We start from the raw sequence: 11,498 nt of genomic DNA on the forward strand, positions 1-11,498 counted from the left end.
TTGTTAATATTACTATATTAATTATTTTCTCGTTTTACTAATTATTTATACGTATCTCATTTTGTTTGCTTAGAATTTTAATAATAATTTAATTAATGAATTTTATTTATTTTCGTTTTTTGTTAGAAATTGATATTTTGATGAATTTTTATTACGTAAATATAATTTATGATTGTTTGTATAAAAGGATGTTATTATAGTCTCTCAGTCGCATGTAAAAAAACGTATATCAATAACACATTTTATTACAATGTTATAATCCGGACGATAGGTGTGTTTAACGAAGTATATAACTGTTGGGTTCAAATATATCTTATTTGAATCGTGATTAATTCGGCCGTGCTTGTTTAATTCACTATGTGTTTTACTCATGATAGAAAGAAAAATTGAATACTATTACATTATTACTACACGTCATTACTCAAAGTCTTAGAATAGCTTTTATTTTAAGTAAAATAATATTTAGTACTTTAATTTTATATCAATTATTACACAATTAAAATTATTTTTTATAAACATTAATATTTTTATAGATATAAATATAAAATAGTTTATTTCTCTTTTTTTTTATTATATACTAAACTATTCTTACTAAAGTTTAAAATTAGTTTAAAAAAAATCTATAATATTATTACTAAAATATAATATTAATAATGTATGTATAATAATGTAGAATAATTTTTATTTTAATAAAAACTAAACTACTATTAAATAATTATTTTAAATATGAATGAAATAATATTTAATATTTTTTTTTATAAATAGTAATATTGCATATATTTTTGAAAAGATTTGTTGATATATCATTGTTTAAAGTATCAAATTATATATTTCTTTTATTTTTGAAGAAAATGCAAAATAAATTGTTTCAACTTTTAAATGTTACATATATGTATATGAAACATATTTTAATTTTATGTCTTTTATACAATAATCGATATAATATCATAATTTTTTAATTAAAAACTTAAAAATAAAATATTTTGATTAATAATTTTAAAAAGATAAAGAAATTTATCAAAAATCTTCCAGATATCAAGTACTATCAATATTACGTACTTTAAAATATTTCAAACAAAATATTCATATTAATAGTTATTAAATATTCTAAAAAAAAATCTTTTTCCAAGAAATTTTTCAAATGCACAAATTTTCTTAAAATACAAATAATTTTCTTGTAAACTACAAATAATTCTCAAAATTTTAAAATATAAAATTTAAAAAATTTCAAATTTCTCAATCATATAAATATCCTCGAAATACAACTATATATTAAATTATCAATATATTGAAATTAATAAATTGATAAAAGTAAAAAAAATCTAATAAAATAACAAAATCAAGAAAGAGGAAGTTATTAAATTTTGAGATCAATGGTCGTCTATAATCGTCAAGATTAATTAGCATTTAATTTGTTTGATCAATTAAGTTCCTAATTGATCGGCACCTTGAACCTTTAACTCTTATCTTTCTTTCGTATTTTCAAATGAAAAAAAAAAAAAAATCGTGAATCGTCGTTGATATCGAGGCAATGCACCGACCAGATAAAACCTACGATAGTTGGAAAGCAAACATTGTCTAACTACGTGCGTTCTACACTCGAAACGTATTAAAGAAATATTCTTATGATAGGATATAATCACATGATTCAGAAACTTGCAGCGCAATTCATTTTCGTTTCTATGAATTAAGATGTAAAGTTAAGTTGTTTAGTTGACAAGTTGTATTGCGAATATTGAGGATTGATGAATTTCAACTTGAAAATTAAAAAATACTAATCTATATTAATCATTAATATTTATGTTTCATTAATTCATTTTTATTTTTTTCAAGAAATTTTTTAATTCAAATAAAAAAATCTTTAATTTGAATTTCAAGTTGAAATAATATTTTATAGTTTATAGTAATTAGATTAGATTAGGTTTTATTCTAGTTGCTTATTATATCAGTTATTTGTTAGAATATAAATAATACATTAATAATTTTAAATTGTTAATTTCCAATTATTACCAATTACTAATTTTTAATTTTTACCTAATAATTATTAAAGATCCATCAATTTTTACTTATTAGTTACTAATATTCAATTTTCAGTTTCTACCTATGAATTTCTAAATATTAATTTTCAATTTCCACATTTTATTTATTAATTTTACATTTTTATTTATCAATAATTAAATAATATTTATCAAATTTGACTTACGAATTATTAATATTCAACTTCTTTATATTAATTTTCAACTTTTACATCTTAATTATCAATGTTTAATTTTCTGCTTTGAATCATTTATTACAAATTTTTTATTTTGACGATTACCAAAATTAGTCAAAAAAAAAAGAAGAAAAAAATTTTCAAAATATTCAAAATTTTATACTGTCAGTTAATTTCTACTATCCAAATATATCTCAATTAGTCGAAAGATACTATTTAATTGGAAGCCAAAACTTATGAATCAAAAACTTTCGAACGATGTAAGTCTCGAAGTTTTATTTCTCGTTTGTTTGAGATTATCGACGCGTTTCTTATCACTCGCTATCAAGTTTGACCCCGACTAATGGTGTAATCACGAATCCGCTTCTTGCAGCCATACTTATCAACCAAACACCATCAGTTTTCTGTCTCTAATCGATAAAGTATTTAAGTCATTATTTTTATTCAGATGTAATATAGGAAGTTCTGATGCAAGAAACATGGAGATTAAACTATCATTATATGAAGTTTATTATTGCATTCGAAAAACGTTAATTATTAAGATAACAATTAAGATAACAATTAAGATAACAATTATTTTTGCTTTTTTTATTTATAAATATCTTTTATAAATATAATTCAAGTTCTGATTGTTGGTTATTTTTTTTTATTGTCTTTTTTATAATTAACAATGATTCAGTAGCAATATTTTGTCTTTCAGATTTCGAGTGTCTTATGTTACTATGAATTCATTAAAAAAATATTCATTATTTTTAATTCTTGAAATTATATGAACCATACATAAAACAAATTGATAAATTTCATTGAGACATTTATTTTTTGAAATTAAATGTTAATCATATATTTTGGTAAAATATTTTAATATCAAAATTTAGAATTTTTCAAAAGATGAAGTAAGTAAGTAACTGATGCAATAACTTAGAAATTTGCTTGTATTTTTTATTAATAAAATTTTATAAATAAATATTTTTAAATCATGAATTTTCTATTTGAATTATTTTGATGTATATTTTTTAGCGATTTAAATTATTCAATATTTTACCCCTATATAATTCGATTTTCATTATTGTAATAAATATACAATGAATCTAATTATTTTAATTAGATTTATTATTTTAATTAATTTATTACTATAAGATTTATTGACATCGTTTTTAAACTTGAAATATATTTTCCCTTTATTTTTCTCTTTTCTTTTTGTACTTTTTTTTCGTTCTTTCTTTTTTTTTTTTATAGATATTTTTCTTGTTCATTTTTTGCTTTTTCTTTATATTTTTAATTTTTATTTCTATATTTTTGATTTTTTTTTTTATTTTTTATTTATTTTTTTGTATTTATCTTATATATGATATCACATTTCGAATCAATCTTCTTTTCTATTTTTCTTTTTTCATTTTATTTCATAATGGAGGACACAAAAATTCAACATCTATATATTTAATACGATAACATCAATTGTAGACATTTGAAAACAAAATTAATCATTTAAAATAGTAATTACCAAGTTTTTTTTTGTATTTTTGGTTGTTATTCTCTTTCATGTTTTTCACTAAAAATGATTCATTATCAACTAATTAGCAAGTCGTTTATCGATTTGCGTGTCATGAAAGGTCGTGACTAATTTTGTAAAAACTGGTCTATCCTCTTTTAAACCTCCTTATCGATTGTTTAATTTATTACATCGCAAATTTGGTTAATTAAGATAGATCATGCTTCAGATAATCGTCAAAACGATGTCTTGCCTGTTGCGAAAGCATTTTTGTTGTTTAATAGTAATTAGTTGTGAAATAACTTGTTGACAGTTTAGCGAGATTAAAAGTGGCGTGTTTCATGCCATTTCCGATTCTTAATTAAAAATTTTGGAAATATTGATTAAATTTACACCTGAATATATTGGTTAAATATCTTATTTGCGATTGATTATTTAGGATATAATTTTTGTACTTTAAAAAAATATAAAAGAACAATAACTTAATCTGAAAAAACTTAAAAAATCTAAAAATCTTAGAAAATCTAGAAATTTAATATATATATAACAATATTAATATTAAAAAAGTAAAAACGATAAAAATTTAAAGATTTAAAAGTATTAAGAAAAGTTAAAAATGAAAGCAAAAGAATTAGAATTATTTAAAAAATGAAAATAGATTCAAAAATAAAAAATGTGAAAAATTTAAAAATTCTTAAAATGTTAAAAAGATAATCATGGTAAAATTTAAATGTATTAAAATAATTAGATATCCTTGAATATTAAACAAAATAAAACAATTTAAGAAAAAAAATTAAAAATTTAAAAATTGCTACAAAACTTAAAGACCCTAAAAAATTAAAAACATAACGAATGCAACGAAAAAACTTAAAGAATATTAAAAAAATCTAAAAGATTCAAAAATAAGTATCTTTCTTTTAATTTAATATATATATCTCCAAACCAATATATATATATATATAATATATATATCTCCAATATAATATATATATATCTCCAAATTGAAATTGAAATTTCAATTTAACAATCCATTTATCAATTTATGACAATCATTAAATTATAAATTCAGGATATTCAATCATCCTTTTTACTTACTCAGTCACAAATTAAGAAATTTCATTGAACGTCATCGATAACGATAACTCGTATAACAATTTTTTTTGCTTATTTTTTTATATTTTTCTTTTCAGCTTTGGTTAAATACGCATGATTATTGAACCGTATATACGGATAAAGCGTAAAATAATCGCTGTAGTTTCCCTATTTTTGCAAGCGGAAGGCAATTATCGTTTTATAAAATTGCGACACCCGTTCGAAACTTTCTCATACAAAATAAACTTTGCTTTTGATCGTCGCTGTTCAATTGTGTTTGTTCTGTTCATATTTTATATAACAAGTTTTTTGATTGTTTTTTCATGCGTCTGACAATGTTTCTTTTATTTTTCATTTATGGAAACGAATTATTTTGATGTAAATAAAATATTTAAAAAACAAATGTGCAGAATAATTTGTTTGTATTGAATAATCCAATTCAAATGGAAAATTTTTGGGAATTGGACTCAATTTGAGAGTGAATACCATTTATATTGGAATATGAATGGTTATTATATGAAAAAATATTTTAATATTATAATGAAATATTGTATATTGTATAGTTTATTTAATATTAAATTTATTATTCAAATGAAAAGAAAGTTAATCAAGAAAATCTGAGAAATGCTTAAAAAAGGATAAAATTTAAAAATTCTAGAAAAAAATTAAAAATCTTAAAGAAATTGAAAAGTTAAAAAATTTTAAAAATCTAAAATCTGATTTAAGAAATTAAAAAAGCTAAAAAATCTAGAAGATTTAAAAAGATTAAAAAAAGAACTTTAAAAATATTAAAAAATTTAAAAAACTTAAAAATCTGTCTCTGTCTCTATCTTTCTTTCTTGTTTCCTCTTTAAAAAATCCTCTTTAAAAAATTTCTTTCACAAATATATATATATTAGAAATTTAGAATATTTAAGAATAGAAAGCATGAAATAACTAAGAAAAATTATAAACAAATCTGAAATACCGAAATATTTAAAAATAGCTCCAGAAAGATTAAATATAAAAATTCGTTGATATCAAATTCTTTATCGATATAAAACCATCTAATTCGAGAATCGTCGCGTAGAAAATTTATCGCGGGTCGTTTCTAGGTTAAGAGAAATCGCGCGCAATCCGGTTAGAATTTAACTCTTCGTCGTCATGCAAAGACAATGATTTATTATCGTTCGTGAGATTACATTGAACCACAGCTAATGTGACTATATTTGTCTCTTTAATTTGATTAGAAATCTCAAACAACATTATGATAATTAGGCGTCTATATTTTCTTCTTAATTAGAACTTTTTTAAGCAGAAATGATTTTGAAATAAGAAATATTTCTATATTTATACATTTTATTAATTATAAAATTTATATTGAAAATATTTATATTATATTTAATTATTTTTATATATTTCTTTGAAATATAATAGATAAAAAGATAATATTAAAGTATATTTTAATGCTAGCTTATATAATTATTATTTTAAAATATAATATGAATATTTTATTTATACATTATAAGAAAATAATACATCATACAAATAATGTTTTTATTTTAATATTATTACAATATAATATTATTGAACATATTATTATAATAAATATTATTATAACATATTATTATAACATAAAATATAAAAAAAACTATTTATTTTGAATATCTAAGAAATAAAAAATAAAAGAGATAAAATAGAATATATAATCACTTTTGATGTTTATTGTATTTTAATGGAAAATAAATATTTTATTTATCAAATCTGATTATAAATAATAAAAATAAATTTGTTTATTATTTAAACATTGAATGAAAGTATCTTCAAGTAGTATTTTCTTATGAAGATATTTCAGTTTTTTAATATTTATTTTGATTTATTTCATATTTTCTTCACTGATTTCATTATTATTGCACTGAAAAATTTTTTCAAGTGATGGAATCCTGGAAATTAATTATCAAAATTTTTAAAATAAATACAATGTATTTTCTTTCATCATGATTATTTTATTAAACATCGTAAGTTTAATAGTAGTTCAAAATATTTCTGTTATAGATTATTATGTTAGCATAAAAATCATTTTTCTACTATGTATTATTTAAAATTTGTTGCTTTGTCATTGCATTCTTTATTGTTATATTAATGCAGAAAGTTTTCAATCAAACAAATAATAATCATGTACTATGTAATAAACTGCATTTATTTTAATTAATTGACTATGGTCAATAGAACTTTATATTTATAAATTATTCAAAGATTATTATATCCTTATATCCTTATATCCTAAATTGCGCTAAGAATTGCAGGCATTTTAGTTTTCATTTGATTTTTATTTTTGATGTACAGAATCGATTTTCCAAATCTCATATTTCATAAAATTCTGTGTATTAATTCTCAAATTTGATCTGATGCTTTTTTCTATTGCTAAAAATATTTATATTTAGATAATTGTAATTTTAAATATCTCATCTTGTATAATTATGATTTGTCTTATGACAATTATAAAATTCTTTCTGAAAATTTTCGAATGTAAACAGTGAAAAAAATTTAGAAAAAATTTAAGAATAGAGATATTGATCTTTTTTTAATTTTGTTAAAATTCAGACCTCATGATTTTAATTGATTTTAAATTTTATTACATTTCATAAAAATTTAAAATAAGATTTTTTCGAAAATTCTTTAAAATTTAAATCTTCAAATTTTCTCAAAGTTTTCTAAAATTTTTAAGATTTAAAATTTCCCCAAATGTTTATTAAAATTCATATTTAAAATTTTTTGAACAAAAAAATTTTCCTTCCAAAAAGATTTAATTTATACTTATACTTATTTATATTTAATTTATACTTAAAAATATGTATGTGCATCATGAGAACAAAATTTGAAAATATTTGATTCGACATAGCAGATTCGTTTCTAACGAGAATCTTTTTGATAAACAAGTTTTCCGTCAAGAGTTTTCGAAAATTTTTCACGGCAATAAACTTACTTTCCAATCGATGAGAAAATTTGTCGAGTGAAAATGATGCAATTGTTTGCGTACAGGCGACATAGGTAACAGCGCAACGAATAAGGCTTCCGGTACTTCGGGCACACTGAAATCGATATTGCGATGGTTAACTGCGTATGTGAAATGTTCGCACGAAATGCACTCTGGAACCGGGTCGAAAATTACTGACACGAAACGGTCGATCTGTGTCGATGTTAGATAAATACGTCAGAAGGAAGAAGTTCTATGATTTAATTTGTACCACATAATCTGATGTTTTGACATATAAAAATTATTTTTCACGCATGTATGTAGATACTATTATAACGCGTATTGATACTATAGATTATATAAAAATAACGAATGATTAATTAATTTTAGAAATTAAAAAATTAAGCTATTATTTATTTGAATCGTTATTTAAATTACTCGTATTACTTGAGTTTTCAATTATTTCAATTTTCATTTAAATTATTCGATTTGCTAAACTTGTTATTATATGAAGTATTCGAAGCTTGATATTTTAATTATTTAATATTATTTATTATTCTCGTGAGAAATTTGTATTAATTTTTATAGCTTTTTGAAAATGTGAAGTGCTCATGGAAATTAAATGGTTACTGTGTACAAATAGGTATCTTCGTAGGTTCTCTTAAAAGGAACTTTTAGCTATAGAAGTTTTTACCGTTCAAAGATTCATTAGATGTCGAGGCACTTTCAGGGTTATTTTGTGTGTGAGAAAGTTAAACTGAAACGTGAGAACTAGACTTTCACCTTTCATCTTCTTTTTACTTTTTTCTTTTTAATTTTCTATTTTTTATTTATTTATTTATTATAGGAATTTAAAATATTTAGATTGTAGGTTTTTTTTGGGATTGTAATTACTCTTTTTCAAACTAAACTTTCAAATAATAATACTAAAATTTAAAATTTAAAATATTCAACAATTCTTTTCAAATTTTAAATTTTTGTTCTTTTTAAATTTTTGGGAAAGTATTTGAAACTTCAATTGATATTTGCTTAATTTTATTACAAATAAATTCAAATCTCAAGATTTTAACTTGATTTTGAAATCGAATTGGTTTTATTGAATTTTTAGAAAAATTCAGGAAATTCCAAATTTTTCTAAAATTTTTTAAAATTTAAGATTTAATTATCATAGAAATTATAGAATAAAATTTACAAAATTTTTAAAAAAATTCAAAATTTTTATATAAATATTACAAAAGTTGAAACATTTTTTAATATGCATAAAATCTAGAATATTTATTGAAGTGCGTCATTTCATAGATATTCATAGTGTTATTTAGAAAACAATATGCCACGCGACTAATCTATGCGCGTCGTATCCCGCGCATCGAAAAGCAATCGTGGCTATACGGCGCCTAAGTATCATTATTTTTTTCTATCACTTAAAGCGATAAGAGGTCGCCAATGATAACAGTCATCTTAGCCTAATCTCGGACGAATAAATGCTGGGACTTTGCGCCCGAGTAGCGCACAATCCACGCAATCGTTTCACAAATTCACGCTTCTTACACGCTCCTCTATCTACTTTTGCCACTTCATCTACGTCAATCCAGACGAATATATAATAATATATAATATTCATCATGAACTGGAGCTTTGAACCTGGAATCCGAATATAAACCAATCTTTGATAGCCTGAAATTGATTCATCAATCACATCCTCAAATTTTATTGAAGTTAGCCATGAGTAAATAATTTAATTTGTGTATTAACTGAAGCAATTGAAATTGAACTGGAATGATTTTTTATGGAACTGGAATAGTATTACTGGAAATAAGAATTTAAGAACTAAGGATTTAATGAATTTGAAAAAAAATTCAGTGAAAATTCTGTGAGTTTTTAAATTAAAAAATCTATAAGTATCAAGTTTATGTGATATTCTTTATTAGAATGAAAAATGTGATAATGTGTTAATAAGAATTTTGTGAAATGATGTTTTGTTATGGGTGAATTAATTAAATACAGTGAATTTAAGTTTAATTATAAATTGTTAATCAAATTGTGTTTTTTTATAAATTCAATTTTTGAAATATTGTTAAAATAACAGTTTGTTTGAGAACTGAAGAAACTTTTGCATTCAAAATTTTAATATAATATAATATTTATATATAATTATATAATTATATATTTTAGTATAATATATGTTGAAGACTTTAAAAAAAAGACTGTTTAAATTATCATTGATGAATATTCGAAAATCTTTAAAGATTCTTAGATTTAAATTCTGTTCTTATGAAAAATAAAACTAGAAATAATAAATTTAAATCCAATTATAAATTTTGGAATATTGTTGGTTAGTGTTTTTTAAATAAACTGGAAGAATTTTTGTATTTAAAAAATATCTTAATATAACTTAAATAGTAATTTTATCATTGATTTGCAAAAGATAAAAGTTAAAAAGTTTTTGAAGATTCTGAGAAAAAAATTTTATTAAAGAAATTTATTAAAAAAGTTATTATTAAAGAAGTTTATTAAAGAACTTTTATTAATCTGTAGATGATGAATTTTATTTGTAAGTGCAACTGATTGAAATTATTTATAATCACAGATACCAGAAACTTAAAACTGCTGTTGTAAGCAGTTTTTTCAAAGTATCAATAAATTTTTATAAATGAGATCTAAAAGTTGAAAAATAATGATATTAAATTAAAATTTCCTTAAACAAATTTGTTACAAGTATAAGTGTAATTCTACAAGTATAATATCTCTAATTACAAGCAATAATAGAATTAAATCACTAATAAAAATTATTTATATTCAAATAAAAAATTATTAATATCTAAATATATTAATATAATTTTAGAGAGAAAAATTAAAAATTCTATTAAAAATCAGAATAAAAGTTTTCAATATATTAATAATCAATAATTTTGTCAAAAAATATATTATCTATTAATATGTTATAAAATACATAAAGACTGATTAAAAGTATCCACGTCAAAGGCAGAAAGTATTCAAAATCTCCTTCATATAGACTCGTTCAGAATATTTTTACTGGAAATTATAAAATACCGAAAGTATTAGAACATATCGTAGTATTATTTAATTGGTTCCTCTTCATCGACAATGTTGGATCGTAATGTGGTGATGGTTCTTCGAACCAGGCATGAGAGAACCGAGAGACGATTGAGGCACAAAAAGGAGGCGAATCCACCCCCCATGGAGCCACCTCCGCAACTGCTGAATAATAATTATCTGTACATCGATTTAAACATGAACTTCAGTGAGAATATTAAGCAACAGACTGCCAAAACAAGAAAGGTAGGCTTTTTCTTTGATTTTTGATATTTTTTTTCTTTATGTTTTAAAATTGTATTTTTTTTTTTTTTTTTTTTTNTTTTTTTTTTTTTTTTTTTTTGGTTTCCAGAAATTAATTTTCTGGAATTATTAAAAATAATAGGAAAGAAATATTGGAAAGAAAAATTTATATTTTTAATTAAATATTGTTTGTGTGTCTATTTATTTTTATTATTTTAATATATATTTTTTATAAAGAAATTGAGATATTCTCAATTTTTTTTAATTTTTTGATTTTTTAATAAAAAAGGAAAGAAAAAAGTATTCAAAAAAAGAAAATCAATATTTTTTGTTTAATCACATTATATTTGTTAAAGAAAAAATAATTTAGATTTAAATTTTGTATCTTTAACTAACATGAAAAAAATATTTTTAGTATCTTTTTCTTCTCATTAATTCATAAATATAATATC

Source organism: Apis laboriosa, unplaced genomic scaffold (assembly GCF_014066325.1).
Source record: "Apis laboriosa isolate Shangri-la unplaced genomic scaffold, ASM1406632v1 scaffold26_cov146, whole genome shotgun sequence".
NCBI classification, from domain to species: domain Eukaryota; kingdom Metazoa; phylum Arthropoda; class Insecta; order Hymenoptera; family Apidae; genus Apis; species Apis laboriosa.